A 20,994-nucleotide genomic window follows, 5' to 3' on the forward strand; every position below is an offset into this window, starting at 1 on the left:
GGTGATGTAGCCAAAAACAATGGTGGGTCATTTCACAGATGCTAAACTTTTGCTTTAATTTTTTGAAAATGTTTTAGGTCTTTTGAATTCTGTTTAAATAGTGATAAATTTTCATCTTTTCATAATATATTGCAATACTTATTGTGCATACTTTTTAATAAAAAATTGAAAATTTTAAAACATACTATGTGTTTTACACCATTTATTTTCGAAAAAAACAAAAAATAAAATACTTCTGCTAAAACTTGCAAAAAATTGCTTTAGACAAAATTTAAACATCAATCTCTTATTCAAAGTGCAGTGCACATATATTTATACTTATGTGCATAAATATTATTAAAATATTAAATATATATATTCAATACTATTAGTTACTTCCATTTTTCAGTTTATTTCAAATTTGGGTTCACACTGCACAAAATTTCGAACTACTTATTTTGTTTCCTGCAGTGTAGTGGCCATCTGGAAAGAATATTAGGTTTCAAATCATCTTTACTCTATGAAAATAATAATAAATCTTTCAAAACCAACTAGGATAAGAATGTAAATGTTTATTGAATTAGTGGGAGAAGGAAAACAAGTAAGCTGAAGCTTTTAACAAACATAGCATCCACTTGTCCAGTATCATGCTACTCTTCAAGTAAAAAGCCAGATAGTTGCAAAGGCAGCAGTGAGTAACCTAGCAGTTCTTGCATACACTCTGTACATAAAAAATTGCTTGAGAAGCGATTGCAATAAAAGTTTGACTATATTTAGGAATGTAGAAAAAATTTCAGATTTTTAATCATCAATTAATGGTACTTGCCACTACCACCAAGTTAAAATACTTACATGCTTAAAAAAAAACATTCAACTCTACACTGAAATTAGACTAGAGGCAAACTTTTATTTTATTAACATAACATAATTTGATGAAATTAAATAGGTGCTGTGATCTTCAACAAAATTCTTGTCCTTTAAGAGAGGGGAGGCATTTGAACACAAACATTCTCTCTCTCTCTCTCTCTCCCCCCCTCCATCTCCCCCAACCTCTTACCCCCCAATGGGGACATTTGAACAGAGCTCCTTTTAAGCAGGACACAACTGTACCACACATTGCTCAACCAGTAAAACAGTTGCTTCATTCTAAATTTGATGATGGCTACATCCTTTCCTAGTATTTTGTTAATGTTTCTCATTCTCTCTGTAACATTATAAAATAAAAATTGTTGTTACTGTTTGGCTGTTGGTTGCATGCAACTTCATATTCATCCTGTTTATAGAACATATCCCATAGCCAAAAATGGTACATTTTAACCAGCTGGTCAATCAAAAATATATTTTGTCTGATCATAATTCACAGAAATAAAAATATATCATATACACAAAAACAGACCAAACATTCTACGAAAAATTAAAAGTTTCTGTAGGTATTACAAAATTTGTTTGGTCATAATATTTAATATTAATATATACAGTGTTGATAACTGATCACTATCATTAGCACTAAATTTGGCACTAACACATGGATTACTGTGATTGGCTAGCGAAGTCAACTAATGTTTGTTTTTCAAGCTGGCTGCTCTTGCATTTCCATTATTACATTGCAATAGGTGAATTATCCTATTGTATGAGGCAGTGGTCAGGCTGCATCTTGAGTACTACATAAAACTGAGGCATTCATATAAGTTTGGATGTCTCATTTTAGAAAAGATATGGATCTTTGAATCAGATTTGGAGAATAACAAGGTTAAATAGTGACATAAAAGGGGTATGCTTACCAATTTAAGAGTTCAGTTGCATAAATTGCAGCATCTGGAAACTGAGTATCTATTGAGATCTGATCTCTTCCTTTCAACAATAGCGTAATTGATTGTGTGCACGTGCGTGCGCACGCATTTTGGCTGATGCTATATAAGTTTTTATCTTCTGTCTTCTCAACCTTCAACCCATACACAGTATTAGAAGTAATCTGATCTCTCATGAATGCAGTATACATACTACATGTAGTACAGCTGGCCTTGGATCATACAAAGCACACACATCAATATCAAATGTGTATGATATATATACAGACTCACTAAGTGTATTACAGGCTCTATCAGAGATGAGATAAAACTTTTCATTTAGTGTGCTGTCAGGTATATAGTGTATGCTAATGTTTTTAGAGTTGGACTTTGATATTTGTTTTTGCTGGATCTTTAGCCATATTGGAATCACATGCAATGAACTGATTAATCAAGGGTTTAGTGTCAAGCAACATTAACCACAAAATTGCAATTTTGTTTTGAGATAACTTTAGTTTTACTCTATACAAATAACAATACATATCATGTCATAAAACTGTATCTCTCTCTCTGGTAGTTCACAACTTAGCTTGAAATATAAGCACATTTCCGGTAAACCAAGTAAAGATGACTTTTTCCTGGTTAATTACAAAAATGTTTGCTACAAAATGATTTCGTAGTTAACATTGTCTAACACTAAATCCTCATAATGTAGTAGTTGAATCAGCTGTGCCTCAGAATGACATCTGCTTGTTAATGCCCTATATGGACTACAGCTTTTAATACAAATTTTCTAAGAAATTGGCAAAAAAAAAAAAAAAACATTGAAGAGAGAGCCTATCATTCTTCCAGGTGGATGTTCAGCATCAGTGAGACTGGGTTTTTTTGGAAGATGCTTTCAAGGACCTACTTCAGCTAGGAAGAAATAACTGATTTCAAGGTGATCCAAACTAAGGGTACTCAAGGGTTATATTAAAGGGAGACTCCTTTTCATATGGAAATCTAATCCAAGACAACTGAAGCTAGTTTTGAGGAGTGGTTCACAGATTTCTTTTGCCAGCTGCTACTGAGCTATTTCCAGTAGAACTTTGAGCCCTCACTTTATGTATATGTGTCAAAATATAAAGTAATATTGTGGTGACCCACAGATGTAATGTTTGTGATGTTAAATTACATGTAGGAAATAACAGTTGAGAAATTGAATTTCTTATCTTATATTGTACCTTGGCATACCCAGGGTCCTCAGCTGGATATCATCATTCTTCTCTTTCTTGGTGATTCCCTTCTACTTCTCTCTCTCTCTCTCTCTCAGGGTGGCTCAGAAATTTTTTTTGGCTGGTGCAGCATAAGCCTCAGGCTTCCTTGCACCATATGACCCATAATAATAATAACTAGCTGGAAGAGCCATATTTTGGTGGACCTAGAGAGAATTCCCTAATGGATAGAAATTGGTTTTAAGTACAAATGTTGTTAGTAAAACCTTTTGAAGGATCTAGCACCCCGAATTAAGGACAGCAGACTGAAATAGCATGAAATTACTTGGATTGACTAGATTGGTACATTTGGGGATAGGAAGAAAATTTATTTATATAAGTGCACAAGAATATCCATGATAAAAAAAAAAAAGAAATAATGAAATTACCAATTTTAAGATAGCAGTTGAGTATTCAGTCAGGACTCACAACTGACAAATTAATAAGAGAATTGATCATGAGTTGACTGGAGGAAATAACAGATTCACATAAGGAACTAGAATAGCACTGTCCAAACTTTTTTGATGCCAAATACACTTATGTACATGTCAAAATAATTTGACAGAATTTTGTTTGTAATTATTCAAAACCCCACACTTTTGCTTGTTATCTTTAAGTTGGTGCTAAATGTGACAGTATGCAACTCCCTTTGTGTCTGCCAAAAACATGTGAACAGGAGTGGTGGAGGGGGAGAATATGTGGTACTAAGCACAAGCTCAACCAAGATTTGGTTAATCAAGGTTATCTGAAATTTACTTGGTTATTAGCTTTCAAAGAGAATAAATATTTTCACATGTCACTTGGCTGCTGAGTATGAAGCATGCCAAGAAATAAATATTTAAAATTTTTAATATATTGCTCAATATATTTAATATGATTGCATTTTAATAAATCAGTTACATTACTACATGTAGTAAAAAGAAATCAGAGTGAAAACAATGATGATATGATGCAAAAGGGTGGTGACACCCTTTGGATACATCATAAGACCCACTTTGGAAAGCTATGAACTAGAGATTGATGAGATACTAAAATTAACATCACATCCATTTAATCAGGATTAAATATTTAACATAATTAGTCCAGTCTGTTAGGTTGAAATCATCCTAACTGAAAGAACTCTATAGAATTTTTGGGGGAAATATCCATTCTACTTTATTAATTTGTTGATATACACAAAGTTATCAAGAACTGAATTATCAAGTTATCAGACCAGTTAGTTTAACTTCTTTTCCGTGTAAAATAATGGAGTCACTTGTTAAAGATACATTGCAGGATCATCTAGACAAGACTGCAGCAATAATTCAGACACAGCATGGGTTTGTTAAGGGAAAGTCTTGTCTGACAAATTTGATTGGATATTATGATGTGGTTACAAAGGAACTGGATGCAAAAAATAATTTTGATATCATATACTTGGATTTCAGGAAAGCTTTTGACACTGTTGCGCATGGAAGACTACTGTACAAATTGGAGCAGTAGGTATTAAGGGTAAGTTGCTACAATAGATAAAAGGATGGTTGAGTGGGACAAGACAGAGGGTGGTAATCAATGGGTACTGCTCTTCGTGGACTAATGTTATTAGTGGAGTCCCACAGGATTCGGTGTTGAGTCCACTGTTGTTTTGTATATTTATCAATGATATTGATGAAGATATATCAGGCTTATTGTCGAAGTTTGCAGATGATACAAAGGTTGGCAGGGTTGTTAATGACAGTAATGGCAGTGTGCTACTGCAACAGGATCTAGAAAATTTGGGCAGATGGGCTGAGAAGTGGCAACTGAAGTTTTTAACATTGACAAATGCAAAGTTCTGCATATGGGTAGAAGTAACCCCAGAGAAACATACCAACTGTGTCGTACTACACTTAAGGTGGTAGAAAATGAAAAAGACCTGGGAGTAATTGTGCAGTCAGATATGAAGTTTTCTGAGCAATGCAGACAGCTGCCAGGGGTTTTGTCAATGATATACAGGAATTTTTCTAGCAGGGAAAAGGTGATTGTCCCTCTGTATAAGGCAATGGTCAGGCCACGCCTTGAGTACTGCATACAGGTCTGGAGGCCTCATTTTAGGAAGAATGTAGATTTGCTTGAGTGTGTACAGAGAAGGGCAACAAGATTGGTGAGGGGAATGAAGGGATCCTCTTACCAAGAGAGGCTTAAGTTCCGCAAATTGCAGCGGCTGGAGACTAGGCATCTGTGAGGTGATCTGATTGAGGTGTATGCCCTTGAATGGGTTGAGCACGCTGAATTCTGATGGGATTCTTCCATTTTTCAGATTACGAACCTAAGGGGACATAAATTCAAATTGAGGAAAGACAGATGTAGAATAGATGTGCGGAAATTTGCCTTTAGCAAGCGGGTGGTTAATTGCTGGAACAAACTTCCATCTGTCGTGGAAATCGATAGGTTAAATAAATTTAAGGGGGAGCTGGACAAACATTTAGAAGGAATTGTTTTGTAAATTTTTTTTTTTTTTTTTTTGGCTGATGCTACATAAGCTCATACACTTGCTTTCTTGCATCACATGCCACTACTACTACTACTACTACTATATCAGTCGCATTGGAGAAAATTCACTTTGCAAAAATGTGCATTATAGCAAAACTAGCTGTTATATTTTAATATATATATATTTTTTGTAAGCATTGGAATATGTAGAAAAAAATACCATGTCTTACAACTTATTATGTGTGCATTTTTGTATAGAAGTGTTTTATTTTATTTTATTTTATTATTTTAGTTTCCAAATTTAAAGTATGTTGTACTTATACTATTTTAAATAAAATACTGGAAAATAGATATGTTTGGGGGACCCTTCAACTTTTCTTTTCTCAGTAGGATTTTACTTTCCGATTCAGGTGGTAGATGACTTTCATCAACCGGTGAAATACCACCACGTTGCTTATTGGAGGCTTGAAGTGGTGAAACCCTTGTTTAGTCTCTAGAGCAAAGTTTCCATCATCCACCTCCCCCCATATTTCTCCTTCAACCCATGCATGGTACTAAGTACTATAGGTTTTGATACCTTTGTGTTTGGGGGTTTTTTTTTTTTCATAAAAAAAAAAAAAAAAAAAAGTCTACATACAATGGTGTAACTGTCACACTACAAATAACACTGTGTGCATGCACGAGTTTTATAACCAGATAGGGCCCTTCTGTTTAGAAGCTAACTCAAAATACTTGTTGCAGGCCTGCATTCAAATTCTTTCAGGGGCCCCCAAAAATAAAATTAAAATTACTGCCTTTGCATATAAAACAGCAGTATTCTGCAAAATTTGTTTTCCCATATTTTGTAGTTTTCATCACAGCATTTTTTCCCTACTATCATTTGGAAAGGTAACTGGATGTGTACATCTCTTGTACACCCCTCCCCTCAAATGGCCCTGTGTGTGTATTTTGAAGGACACACACTTAACATTTATCTTACTCATCTGGCCCTGGAAAGAATGATTGTGTTTAACCTATAGTTTTTTGCCACATCAAACAATTTGTTATATTAGAAATTCTCTGAGATCAAACAGTTTCATACATATAATAGTGGGTGTTCTGCAGACAATGTTTTAAATTTAGTTCATCTGTCTGATGAATTTAAAGGGATCACCAGAATCCATTTCATTTACACTTACAAGTATGTTTGTTATAGAACTTTTTAATATTGCTGGCTTGTTCATACAGACTACAAATCTGCATGAATGGAATTTGTGCAACCATAAAATATTCTTCTAATTGTGAAATTTTAGAAAATAACAGGCCATTATTAATCTACAACCAAGGAATACAGGTCCCCATACTCTGTAGTACATTTATTGAATTCTACGCAATGTGTTTTGCACACATTGTACATAACTCAAGTTTCTGAACTGTGAACACCTTTAATAGAAATTTGTCTCTGGCTCCTCTGTTTTTTTAGGGATAATTTGAGTTAGGCAGAGCCGATCACAGCAGAAGCACCTTCCAGTTGGCCTTTCCTTTGCAGCATCCTTATGCCTTGAGTTCAGGAAACAAGCAACTATTAACCAAGGTGTTCTTTCTGTGAGCTGTGCTGTTCATTCTCTGTTTTAGCCCTCCAGGTTTTGGCATTCTCCTTCTGCTCTTCCCTTTTAAAGTTGGCATGCTCATTTGCTACACTGTGAACTAGTGTTCCTTTCTTTTCTTTCACTTTGTTTCTGATGTTGGCTTTCATCCAAACCTACACTCTGTCAGCCTTTGTTTCAGATGCATCTATAAATTCATTTTATTTCTGCTTTTTTTATTATTATTATTATTTTTTTATATCTATATATATATATATATATATATATATATATATTTTTTTTTTTTTTTTTTTTTTTTTTATGGAATTCGGGAGAATATTGTCCATTAAGATGTTTCAAAGCCCAGATGAATTGAACCTATAGGAATAAAGAAACATAAGTAGTGCAGGGTTTTTCTTTTTTTTTTTTTTTTGGATGGCTACTGCTAATACTACTAAACAGTTTACTGACATCTTACTAAAAGTTCCAAATATAAAATTCCATGATTGACGTAATGGTTATTGCAATATCATCATTGTTATATTATTATTATTATTATTAGCCATATGGTGAAAGGAAGCCCGAGGCTTATGCTGCATCAGCCAAAAAACAATTTCTGAACCACCCCGAGAGAAAGAGAGAGAGAGAGAGAGAGAGAAAGAAATACAAGGGAATCACCAAGAAAGAAAAGAATAATGATATCCAACTCAGGACCTTGGGTGTGCCAAGCCCATACTAACCAGATGTGAGCCCCTGGGGATATGTAAGTGAATCACCGAAATGGTTAAAATGGCATCGTTTTTATCATATCTAAAATTGTGAATACCTTTACAATGAATTGCCTGATATTGCACTACCTCGAATAAGCAACACTTCACCAGTGGTGAAGACTATTGTTACTTATTTTCAGTGGATACTACCACCAAGACGACAGTTTCAAGGCTGTTTGGCCTTTCCTCGGTGGGTTGGTAGTTGCCCTGGTGCTGCAATAAGTGACAACTCAATTATGAAGTATAACTTCACAATATGAGAGATGCCAGATGGTATACAACAGTATAGACTGAAAGAATTTGGAAGGCCTCAACCTACGAGGAACTTCCCGTAGGTTGAAGGCGTACGTTCATTTGTAGGTGAATTCCCCGTAGATTGGGGGGACGTAATTACGCCCCTCCCCTCAATTTTCACAAACATTCACACAAGCAGGAACCCCTTCCCCCTACAGATTTCTGTAGGGAGAATTTCTACCCGCGTAAATGCGATTTCGGGTATTACCCTAAAAATCGAGATCCATTCCTCCCTGAAGAAACCCTGTTATGAATTTGGAACATCCCGATTATCTCCCAAATTTTAAGACTTATTTAGAATATTTTATGGAGACCTTTCTTTCAGATTTTAAATGGATATGTTAGCCATTTCATCTTAAGTAATTCTACACAAATCAAACCTCGCGGCTATCCATAGCACAAACATCTCGTGTAGAAGTTTTGCTAAACGCTTCTTCAGTATAGTACAGTACGTATTTGAAGTTTTAACCCTAAGGTGCGCGTTTAAAATGTAACATAATGAATAGACATTAGGTAGTAGTGGCATGTGATACAAAAAAGCAAGTGTATGAGCTTATGCAGCAGAGCCAAAAAAAAAAAAAAAAAAAATCACACCATTCCCTCCAAATGCATGTCCAGTTCCTCCTTAAATTTATTTAACCTATCAACTTCCACAACGACAGATGGAAGTTTGTTCCAGCAATTAACTACCCGCTGGCTAAAGGCAAATTTCCGCACGTCTTTTCTTAATTTGAATTTATGCCCCCTTAGGTTCGTAATCTGAACAAATGGAAGGATCCCATCAGAATTCAGCGTGCTCAACCCATTCAAGGCTTTATACACCTCAATCAGATCACCGCGCAGGTTGTTGTTGTTATTTGGTTTTTAGGAGCATTAGCAACTAAGGCTATATTGCTCCGGGGATATGCGGTGGTCATTCCCTGACCTTTCAACCCGTTGACCAGAATCCCAAATCTTGTATATTAATTCTTAATGACTCTTTAGACATCACGGTTCTTCATGGATTTTGCACTCAGTTCCTCTACCTGCGTTCTTATCACACACTCAGTAATGAATTTTTACTTAATTTCTCTCTACTGCCCTCCATCGGAGGACTTTAATCACTCTCTTGCTTACCTCGAGACTGTGATAAATACTTTGGGACCGAATAGCAATATATTGATCTCATTGGACGTCAACGCAAAATCAAACTTTTGGCACAGCTCTTCTACAGATGCACGTGGCCTTCTCTTGGAGGAGTTTATAATTAATCATTGTGTTTTAATTCACAACAAGCCTAATCACCCTCATACTTTCTCAAGTTATGCAGGAGAATCTAATATAGATATAACGATGACAAACTCTCACTTCGATTTGCGGCTTACTGACTGGACTGTATACGGACTGGTGCACCAGTGACCACAGAGTCATCTTTTATATGCTTTCCCTTGATTCTGCCGTTCCATCTTCACACACTTTCTCACAGCCAGATTTAATAAGATTTTATTTAAGAAATATTGACTGGAATGCTTTTGACTCTTCCATTCTTCTGGACCTTGACGAACAGAAACTTGCTTCTTTTGAAACCTCACCTATTTCTCATCAAGTGAACTATATTCAAAATGCTATAATAAAAGTGTCATATAAGTCTTCAAGGAAAAAGAGGGTTAATCAGAAGACGTGTTCATGGTGTACGCAGGAGTTATCCCAGGGAAGGGAAGTTCATCGAGCCCGTAGGTACTACCAAAGGCATAGAGACTGGCCCCAAGCCGACGTTAATCGTTTCTACCAGCAGTATTCTTCATTGAGGAAAAGCTACGTGAAGGCCATTGCCTCTCGAAAGCGTGAAACGTGGATGAATTTCGTTCACACCTCTGGAAATGTTAACCCTTGGGGGTCTTCTATACAAGATTGCAAAAGGAAACACCTCTGGTTCTAACATATTTGGCTCAATTGTGGCGGACTCCGTAGAAACACTGAACTGGCATGATTCTGCAAATGCAATCTTAGATGCTCTTTTTCCGTTGGATGATCCTGCCTCAGACTTAGCTGTTCATTCTAAAATCCGATCAGACAATGAATTTTATGTGTCCTCAACAACCACCGAACCTTTTACGTTGGATGAACTGCAGACTGTCTCGCATAAAGTTAATGTTCAGAAGTGCCCAGGACTAGATCTTGTAGAAAACATTTTTATTATCAGAGTCTTGAAATTAAAACCTTATGTTCTTCTAAACTTATTCAACAGATGCCTTCAGGAAGAAACGTTTCCGGAAATTTGGAAAGTCGCTCTAGCTAAGTTGATCAGAAAGCCGGATAAGCCTTCTGGAGCGGCTAGATCGTACAGGCCGATCGCTCTGCTGGCTAATTTGGGTAAATTGCTAGAGCGACTAATGGCCATTAGATTGAATACCCTACTGGTAGAACAGGATCTGCTTTCAAGGAGTCAATATGGGTTCTGTCCCGGACGTTCCTGCGAGGATGCTCTTGTGGACTTTGTCTCTTCAGTTCAAAACTCGGTACATAAATATACCCTGGCCGTTTTCATCGACTTCGAGGGCGCCTTCGACTTCCTTTGGTGGGAGAGCGTCCTGGAGCGTCTGCGATCGGCTAGGTGCTCCAACCACCTTTACCTTTTAATCCGTAATTACTTTGCCAATAGAACCATAATAGTCAAGGCTAAACATAGCCAAGTATCAAGATCAGTATCTAGAGGGTGCCCACAGGGCTCTATATTGGGTCCTTTTACATGGAACATGGTGCTGCAACAGTGGCTCTCCCGATCTTTCGATAACGTCAAAATAATAGCGTATGCAGACGATCTCACCATCTTGGTAAATGGTAACTCTAGGGACGATCTTGAAACTACCGCAAATTTTGTTCTCCTGGACCTCTATGATTGGACTGTGGCCAATAAGCTTAAAATCAGCTTGTCAAAAACAAAGATGATGATTCTTGGATCAAAGTTGGATATCTCTCGCCCTCCGTTGGTCAAGATCAACAACATTCGTCTCCCCATAGTTAAAGAGTACAAGGTTCTAGGAGTGGTAATTGATTCCAGTCTCAATTTTATTCCTCACTTGACAAACTTATCATCTAAAATACGTAGATTTACTGGTGCAATTGTTAGGGTGTCCCGTGTTGAATGGGGGCTGTCCAGAAAAACTTTAAGGATCTATTACAATGCAGTTTTCCTCCCTCTAATCACGTATGCTGCCGGTGCATGGTTTCACAGGGCACGACTCAAACACTTCAAAGCAAAACTCGCCTCATTGCAGAGAACCATTTTGCGGTGTTTAGTTAAGGCATGCAGGACAGTCTCGACGCAAGCTCTGCAAGTACTAGCCGTAACATTACCTTTAGACTTGCAGGTTACTTATAGAGGATTTTTATGCAGACTGAAAAAGCAGATTGAGACCGAATTTCTTGGAATAACCATCAATGCTAAAAGAGAAAGAAGGAGACTGTGGAACGAGTTAGTTAATATCTAGCAGTGTCGATGGGATACAGCTCCCGTTGGTGCAACAACGAGAAAATTTATACCACAAGTTTCATTTCTCCTTGATAAGCGTGTTCGATTGTGGTTCTGCATGGACATATTCACGTTCTACCTGTTGACAGGACATGGATCGATGAACCAGAGTCTTTTTAGGTTCAATTTATCACTCACAAACAGACCTCTGTTCGTGTGGATCACCAGAGAGTTGGGATCACATCTTGTTTCATTGTTCCCTGTATGACGATCTCAGACTTCCTCTTCATGCACTTACTAATTTTCAACCAGGACAGGAGTCGTCTCTGCTTCAAAGCTCGGAGTCATATCAGATTCTTCAGGCTTTCGCTCAAGGCGTATTTCTTCGAAGGCGTTCAGTGTCGACAGATCTCAACAGAATGCAGCACAATGGTCCTGCTGATGCATAGCGGTTAGATCTCCTTTAATAAAATATAAACTCAAATCCTCAAGAAGTGAAATTTTTTCTCGACCTGCAGACAAAATTAAGTGCTTTCTTTCTTTCTTTCTTCCTTTCATGCATTTATATATTATCATTTTTTTTTCTGTTTACTAATTTATTTTTTATTTTTTTATTTTTTAGCAGCACCACTTTCCTTCTTTTATGTATTTATTTGGTCGCGGGTTCGAATCCCGCCTCGGGCTTGGATCAAAGTACTACAAAAACCTTGGGAGGTGCATTATGGCCACAGAAGCCGATGCGCCAACAACTACAAAAAAAAAAAAAAAAAAAAAAATGTATTTATTTATTATTATAATTTCTTTTTTTTTTTCTTTTTTTATTAGTAGCATCACTTTCTTTATTTATGCACTTATATGTTTACTAATTTATTTGGCTTTTTTTTTTTTTTTTTTTTTAGTAGCATAACTACCTTCTTCCATTTTACTTATATTTATTATTATATTTTTTTATTTATTATTATTATTTTATTTTATTTATTATTTTTTTTTTTATTTATTTTTATGAATGTTTTATTTTAATAATTTCGGTTCCAAATCCAGCACCACCATGGGTGATCGTTTTTTTTTTTTTTTTTTTTCCTCTGGAATGGGCCCCCAGAGGATCCTGGCCTACCTTCTGACAACATTAGGTGGGTAAGAGTCTCTCTTGAGACAGTACGTGCTTTACATGGACTGGCCCACCTTCCCGTGGTGTGGACGAGTACCCAGAATCATCTGTCCAGGTGACTGATGCTTCTGGGTAGCCAAGCGGTCAGAACAGAACACACATATAATACACACAAACCGACGTCACACACATATCTGGCCCATTTGTAGTGATACTGTTCTTCACAGAGATACGAGGCGGAGTTGAACAAACGTTCTAGGAGCCGCCCTTTACATATACACACATGTCCTTTCCGCATCTGGTGGTCACGGGCTCGAACCCTGGTCTAATCAAGAAGCGTGTGCTACGCACTGCCGCTCCTGCCCACCTGGCTATGGAGGCGCCTACCGCGCAGGCCTAGTCTCCAGCCACTGCAATTTGCACAACTTAAGCCTCTTTTGGTAAGAGGATCCCTTCGTTCCCCTCACCAATCTTGTTTCCCTTCTCTGTACACGCTCAAGCAAATCTACTTCCTTCCTGAAATGAGGCCTCCAGACCTGTACGCAAATCTACTTCCTTCCTGAAATGAGGCCTCCAGACCTGTACGCAGTACTCAAGGCGTGGCCTGACCATTGCCTTATACAGAGGGACAATCACCTCCTTTTCCCTGCTAGCAAAATTCCTATATATCATTGACAAAACCCCATGACCTACCCTAGCTGCCTGTCTGCATTGCTCAGAAAACTTCACATCTGACTGCACAATTACTCCCAGGTCTTTTTCATTTTCTACCACCTTAAGTGTAGTACCACACAGTTGGTACGTTTCTCTGGGGTTACTGCTACCCATATGCAGTACTTTGCATTTGTCAAGGTTAAACTTCAGTTGCCACTTCTTAGCCCATCTGCCCAAACATTACCTAACTTTACCATCATGCGCGTTTAAAATGTAACATAATGAGTACACATTACCTAACTTTACCATAACAGCCCCTTTCAGAAGTCGGGAATGAAATACGATGAATATTCTTATTGCTAATAGACAAGAAATGTAAATAAAAATTTGGAAAGAAGTTAACCGAAACCAGTGAAACAGTGTTAACATTTTTAGTTACATTTTCTGTCTTAGAAGTTAGCAACAAGGATATTCAATGTATTACTTAATTTGTTTAACAGAGTTATAGAATACCTTAATAAATTAGACTTTATTTTGGGATAATCACAGATTTAAAAAGTCAAAAATTATTCATAATTGGGAATCTGGCTTGTCTTATTTTCTCTTGGTAATTGAAATTGTCAGTTCACTCAATGTTTAGTGTAAATATTATAACTGACACTAAATATATTTGTTTCACTTTAAATTATGAAATTGTGCTCAGTGTTTATATATTGTGTAATTTTAAATTACATCTGAAGAGCACGGTTTGATAACTAAACCAATAGTTGCCAAGTTCTGGTGGTCAAAAGAATTATATAAAGGTTGATACCTTTTAAAATGCCAGTTGAACAGAAGTTATTAGCAGGCTTAATTATAATATTGTACTCGGAAATCGTGACATTTAAATTAGTCTCCCCCCCCTGATCTCATAGGATTAGAATTAAATAAGGAATTTTAAGGTAAATTATTTCACTGTGATTATTTTAATAAGACCTGTTGCTTATTGGAGAATATAAACCTTGCGTTATATTTTTCACTTTAGTCAAATTTACTTCATAATCTTAAACAGATAAGTATTTTTATAATTATTACTGCATTTTTTATATTTTTAGCAGTTATTTCATACACATGTGGTGAAAATTGTATTTATTTCAACTACCATTAGATATTTGCAGACGGAGATAAATTGCAATTAAAAACAAACAAAAAAACATGTTTTTTTTTTTTTTTGTAATTAGCCCTTATATGAAGCTAAATGACAAATGATGTAATTACCTTGTCTGAGGTGCCCCTCCACTAAAAAAAAAAAAAGCAATAAAAATTGAGCAAGTTTTTATATTTCGAATACGAGAAATTATAAATATCTGTTGAACATGTCATCGTAAAAAAAATTAAGTTTTTTTATTATTATTAAAATGATGATTAAAACTGAGCGTAATCACCGTTACATAATTGTCTTTTTATACGAATGTTTAGAAGTGGGAGGGAGGAAATAGGATACAAGAAGAAATGCCGTTTTAGCGAGACCCACTTTGATTAAAGATTTCACCTTGGGAATTTCACGGTGGGTTGGAAATTCTTATTTAAATGGCGGCGTTTTTGTTGCTATTTTTTAAGGTAATTTTCTCATTAATGTTCAGATTTTTTAATGAAATGGTAATAGGTATCGAGATAAAATCATTGATACATAAAATATTCATTTTGTGAACATTTAGATGTATGTAATGACATAATGCCGATCTCATGGAAAAAATTCGGCTCAGTTCACAAATTATCGTTAATTACTCTATTATTTATTTTATTTTCCTGAAATCGAACTTATGGAACCACCTATAAAAGCACAGATTCTTCCGTTTCTACTTTCCACGCCTTTAATTCGAGCGAAACTATTCAAGTAACTTTCCTCGCAACTATCGAGCAAAGTTACTTGGGTTGTTTTAGTAGTAGTAATACAAGGAAACTTATATAGCAACGGACAAAAAAAAAAAAAAAAAAAAAGCACCCATCCGTACCCTCCAAGAATTTGTCTAGTTCTCCTTTAAATTTATTCAACCCATCCACTTCTACAACAACAGATGGAAAACTATTCCGACAATCAACCACCCGCTGGCTGAAGGCAAACTTCCGCACATCTATCCTGCAACCATCCTTCCTCAACTTGAATTTATGCCCCCTCATGTGTGTAGTCTCAGCAATTGGAAGAATACCATTAACATTCAGGTTACTCATTCAAAGCTTTAAACACCTCAATTAGTTCTCCCCGCAGGTGCTTGGTTTCGAGACACTGAAACCAAGACACTTGGTTTGCAGAACTGAAAACATTCTAGGTAAGGGCACCCTTTTGTTCCCTTTACCAATCTGGTTGCCCTTCTCTGCACTTGTTCCAGCAAATCTACATCCTTCCTAAAGTGAGGCTTCCCTGTATACAGTTATCTGAACAGGCCGATTCGAATCCCTCTAGAGTCAGTCATCCAAAAGAAAAACTGATCATAGAATACACGATCAGTTTGCCTGTTTAGGGTCTCCATTAAGAACTGATAATGAAGGCCCTCAACAATGCTTTTCTGCCCCATCCAGTCGACGCCTATAACAACCAATATAGAAAACCTGATGGACTTTAACAAACCAGTCGTTGTTTTAAAACCAATCAAGTTTTAAACTAGAAATATTTATTAACCTTCTAGTGTACCGAGTGTTTAGTTCCATATTTCTGATACTGTATTGTATAAGCTTTTCATTTTAGGTATGCACTACTAAAATGAAAAATTTCTTTGGTCAAAAATAAACATATCCTGCCTTTGTGATCTTTCTGAATTAGTATAATCGTAATTAGTGTAAGAAACTGTTTTAAATTATTTTTTAACTAATTTCACAAACCGTTATTATTTCACTTTGAAACTATCCTGGCTATCTAATAAGATACATATGAAGTACAATTTTTAAAATCTTACTTTTTAATAAATACAATCCTCGTCCCAAGAACGGCACCTAAGTACTAGAGGGTTAAACAACATAATGAGGCTGAAGAAGATCGATTTTCGAAATTGCTGTAATTCCATGAGAAGGTCACTGAAGAATTGGTTAATGATGAATTATTTGGGCTTTTGGACCAAAAAAAATCTGGCAGTGTTCCACTTCAAAATTAATTGTTGAAAATAGTCATTTGAACTATATGATTATTTAATGAGGCGAATAAGAAAATGTAGATGTTAAGCTTCTCAGAGTCAGTATAATTGTGAAGAGCAAGACTTTACTGGGTTTAATATTTGGAATCTTTTTTTTTTTTTTAAAGACATACTGTGGTACTAAATAATGCAATATTAAATTCTGGCAGACCTGTGTATTTTTATTACCTTTATATTTATGGACATTTAACTTATCATCATATCTAAAGAATATACAAATTCAGTAAGATCACAAAGGCAGGATATGTTTATTTTTGACTAATTAAAATTTATATTGTATAATACTATGAAGGATAAGAATGAATGCTGAAAAAAAGATATTAAATATTCGTGATGACAATGCGCGAGATATTTGTGCTTTTATTCTGTCAAAGCACTAGCATCTTTCGCTGTATATTGTGTGGATTCACGGGTCGAGTACGTATTTTGAGATGCCTGATGGTGTGTAGTGATATAGACTATGAAGTGTTTAAGGGCAAAGGCCTCATGCTACGAGATAGAATGACTATCATATAGGTTAGAGAAAATGCATCATTTTAACATAGCTATCTACCAAAGTAGTTGAATTAATTAATTAAATTAATTAATTACATTGGCATCGTTTTGGTTATATCTCATATTGCAACACCAGGGTACCTGCCCACCCACCGAAGAGAAGCCAACAAGCTTTGAAACGGTGCCGTCTGGGTGGTGGTATCCGCCGAGAATAAATAACAATAGTCTTCTCCACTAGTGAAGCGTTATTTATTCGATTTAGTACAATACTATGGCAACTCGTTGTGAAGGCATTCACAATATGAGATATAACCAAAACGATGCCAATGTAATTAATTGATTCAACTACTTTGATAGATACCTATGTTAAAATGATGCATTTGCACTAACCTACATGATAGGTATGAATGGGTATAAACGGCACGAATCAGGGCAGCCTTATTTTGAAGAAACTGACTGGATACACGTACCTATACATGTTTAAAAGAAGTAGTTGAACTGTACGTTGATAATCTGCCATTTGTTGCTAGACGAGAATGAAGAAGTCCCACTTTACAGTATATGTACTTGTCTTGATAAATTCTATAACCGATGGTTGGGTTAAAGAAAACTATGGCGATGCCCCCTAAGAAGCCCGATTTCACGCCAACTAATTACTTAATTTGGGAACATCTGAAATGTAATCTGCATATTACAACCTCGAACTTAGTGAATCTAGTCATAATTTTTTTTTTTTTTGTAACTGAATGGGTAAAAGTACTTGTATTCTGATACAGTTGATGTACGCTTACCAGAATTCAGAGGACACCCATCTGATTGCAGAACTTTGTGTAGGACTACGAATATGCACATATTCTGGCCCAGGGCCGGCGGAAACGGGCCTGCAGGTGGGCGCCACTACAAGGTGGGCGCCGTTTCGAAGTGTTAATATGAAGTTTAGTATGTTTGGGAGCGCCCGCCTTGCAATGCAGGGGCGCCCATTTCAGTTTTGCAGGTAGGCGACGTCCAGCCGGGCGCCCGCCCTGTTCTGACCTATAACCATAATTAGTTTGGAATTCATCTCAGACGCTGAACACAAAGAAAAAGAGCTAACATGAATGATAGTTTTATGTCTCATGCAGAAAAATATCTGCGCATGCTATTGCTTAGGAATTAAACATTCTGAGGAAATGGTAGGCCCAAGGTAACACCCAGCCAAAGAAACGATGACTGATGTAAAATGCTCTGAATGTATTAATTGAATTTCACCACACTAGTTTTCTGCCCATCCACGAGGTATCAGCGTAAAGAATGCGTTGCAACCTGCTACTTCTGGTCATCCCTATTTGAGCAGACCAAAAACCGCAACCATTCAGCGACCATAGTAAGCCGTTTCCTTCTTCGTTTGAGGCTAATTTATTCTAATCATATGCAATTTCCGAAGATAGCTTAATTCGAGGTTCCGTAGAGGCGGTGTCGTAAATCACTGATGTAGTAGTAATAGCAAATGACGCAAGAATGCAAACTTATATAGCATCAGCCAAAAAAAAAAAGAAGAAAAGAAAAACAGTTCACCCATCCGTACCCTCCAAGAATCTGTCTAGTTCTCTCTTGAATTTATTCAACCCACCATTTTCATAACAGATACAACCATCCACTGGCTGAATGCAAACTTCCGCTCATCTGTCTTGCAACCATCCTTCCTCAACTTTGAATTTATGCCCTCCTCATGTGGGTAGTCTCAGCAAGTGGAAAAATACCATTAACATTCAGCTCACTCAATCCAGTCAGGGGTGTGAACACCTCAGTCAGATCTCCCTGCAGATGCGTGATCTCGAGACGCTGCAATTTGCAGAACCGAAGCCTTTCTAGGTAAGGGCACCCTTTTATTCTCTTCCGTAGCCGAGTGGGCAGGAGCGGGAGTGCAGTAGCACCCGCTCTTTGAGTAGACCGGGGTTCAAGCCCCTGACTGCTGAATACGGTCGATCTGCCAACCCGCACTGGACCAGCGTGGCAGATTATGGTCCATTTCCCTCAGCATGAATTGTTGAGGAGGCTTCCACCCTGCAGTGGGTTGATAATGGCTGCACTTTACTTTTTTACTTTTTTACTTTATTCTCTTCAGCAATCTGGTTGCCTTTCTCTCGAAATACTGGGATACTCGAAAAGTTTTGTAAGCTGAAACGCTTACAAAACTTTTCGAGTACCCCACACACTCTGCAAAATTCTTTCGATTATCTAAATTTTTTTTTTGGTTTTCAATATTGATAAGAATTTCGGATATTATCGCCCCCCCCCCCCCCAAGCATTTCTGCGGGTCACAGTTTGAGAAATGTCAGTATGACGAACGATTATTGGAAGCTACAGCTTTCTTAGTAATCCTGGAAACGATTACTGAGAAATTATCTGGGCATAAATTTCAATGAATTGGGGTTGGGGGGAAGCTTGGATTTCAATGATTGCGTAAACGCGTTACTGAAAAAAGGGGCTGTGGTAGTTAGCCATTCTCAGGCGGAGTGAGGGTAGCCTTACCCCGTGAGTTAGGCAAGGGAGAAGGGGGGTTGAAGACTGATGACGCCACATCCAAGTATGGTCGTGTTTATTATTTTTGTTTTATTATAAATAAAATAAATGTTTTCTAAAACATGATATCGTGCAGCAGACTTTGTAGAGCAAAAACTAGAAAGCAATTTTTAACAAAATGTAAGAGCACGCTGGTGATAATAAAATGATAATTATCTTCTTATCCTAACTCTAGGATAAGGGAAAAAAATAATAACTTGGGTGCCCCTGAAGGAAACCGGACTGAAGGTATGGGAGGGGGGGGGGGACTGTGCTGTTCTTAGCAACCTCCATAACAACGCCATAAGAGCTCTTATGAAAGATCTAAATTTAAATTGTCTTTACTCAATTCTTCCTTGAAGGCATACAGCAAGAACAAATTAACTATCCAAAAGAACATTGTAGTTGATGGAGATAGAATTCATTTCAACATAAATATTTTCTTGTTATGTAGCCAAGCAGAACAACTGCTTTGTGACCTGCTTATTGGTTGTTCCTGAAAGTACTTTTTCATGATATTGCAGTAATAAATATTTTTGTTCCAATCAAGTTTCCTTTCTCTCTTTCTCTCTCTCCCTCCCTCCCCGAAAGACAAGAATAACTGGCAAGAATAAATTTAATAGCAGTGTCACGAAGTCGTTTTACTTCTCAGATAATGCATGACATTAACTGTTACTTCTGTACACTCAGAGTCGTAAGTAATTATTTCTGTGCTTTTTTTTTTAATTATTATTTTTTTATTTAATGGCTCTATGAATTTGGAACGTATGCGTGAATATGAGGAAACATTATTATGCATTTTAATCTTTAAATAACCACCTAGCCCTTGAGAAAGATGTCATAATAGTACAGTTTTAGCCACTTGATGCAAGTGGCTAAAACTGTACCATTAATATCGCGAATGTGGAGATCATTCGCGATAGTTGAGACTCAGTTAGAGTGCATTTATGCTTAAAAACATTTTCGGATAATAGGCAGTAGGGCTGCCTAAACATGAATATTTTCAAGAGTAGCTTCTTAATTTGTTATCACGAGAAACTTCCATCATTAACTTCAACGGATTTACGAAACGGGGGATGCAGATACATTTCCTGGGAAGGGGGAGTCCCAATACAAGCAAAGTCGGGAACTACTGCTCCAAATCTGGGAATATACCATTAAAATCCAAAACATACTAGTACTTAACAAATAATGCAGATCCCCCAGCGATTCAAGATTACCTCCTCCCATTTCTCTTCGTACAAACCTGACACCCATTCGCATGTTGGGTCCCATTCTTGGGCTCTCCATGATTAACGTGACTGCTATTAATACCGTTCGCTACTACTCGGAAGCTTGTGTTCCTTACCTAACGGAGTTAGTCGCGCGTGTTCGACGTTTAGCAGGTTGTCCGTCACGTGCCAGAAATACTGGAGACTGTTGGACGTCTTCCCTTATCTGTAAGACAATTAGTTTCCTTCCGTGGCTGGCGAACCGATT

General features: G+C 36.9%; 1 protein-coding gene across 5 annotated transcripts in view; it reads left to right on the top strand.

Moving 5' to 3' along the window:
• Positions 1 to 20,994, top strand: part of LOC150078647 (thiamine-triphosphatase-like) — a 287,872-nt gene that overhangs the window by 123,015 nt on the left and 143,863 nt on the right. The window contains exon 1 of one of the 5 annotated variants that reach the window (XM_090383919.1): positions 20,173 to 20,209. The exons of the other annotated variants lie outside the window; for them this stretch is intronic. The gene's annotated coding sequence lies outside the window, so the exon portion shown is untranslated. Of the gene's footprint in view, positions 1 to 20,172; positions 20,210 to 20,994 lie in introns of those variants that run through there. 5 annotated transcript variants of the gene reach the window in all.

The sequence above is a fragment of the Mastigoproctus giganteus genome, chromosome 10 (genome assembly GCF_048544385.1).
Source record: "Mastigoproctus giganteus isolate SK-2022 chromosome 10, ASM4854438v1, whole genome shotgun sequence".
Taxonomy (NCBI): Eukaryota; Metazoa; Arthropoda; class Arachnida; order Uropygi; family Thelyphonidae; genus Mastigoproctus; species Mastigoproctus giganteus.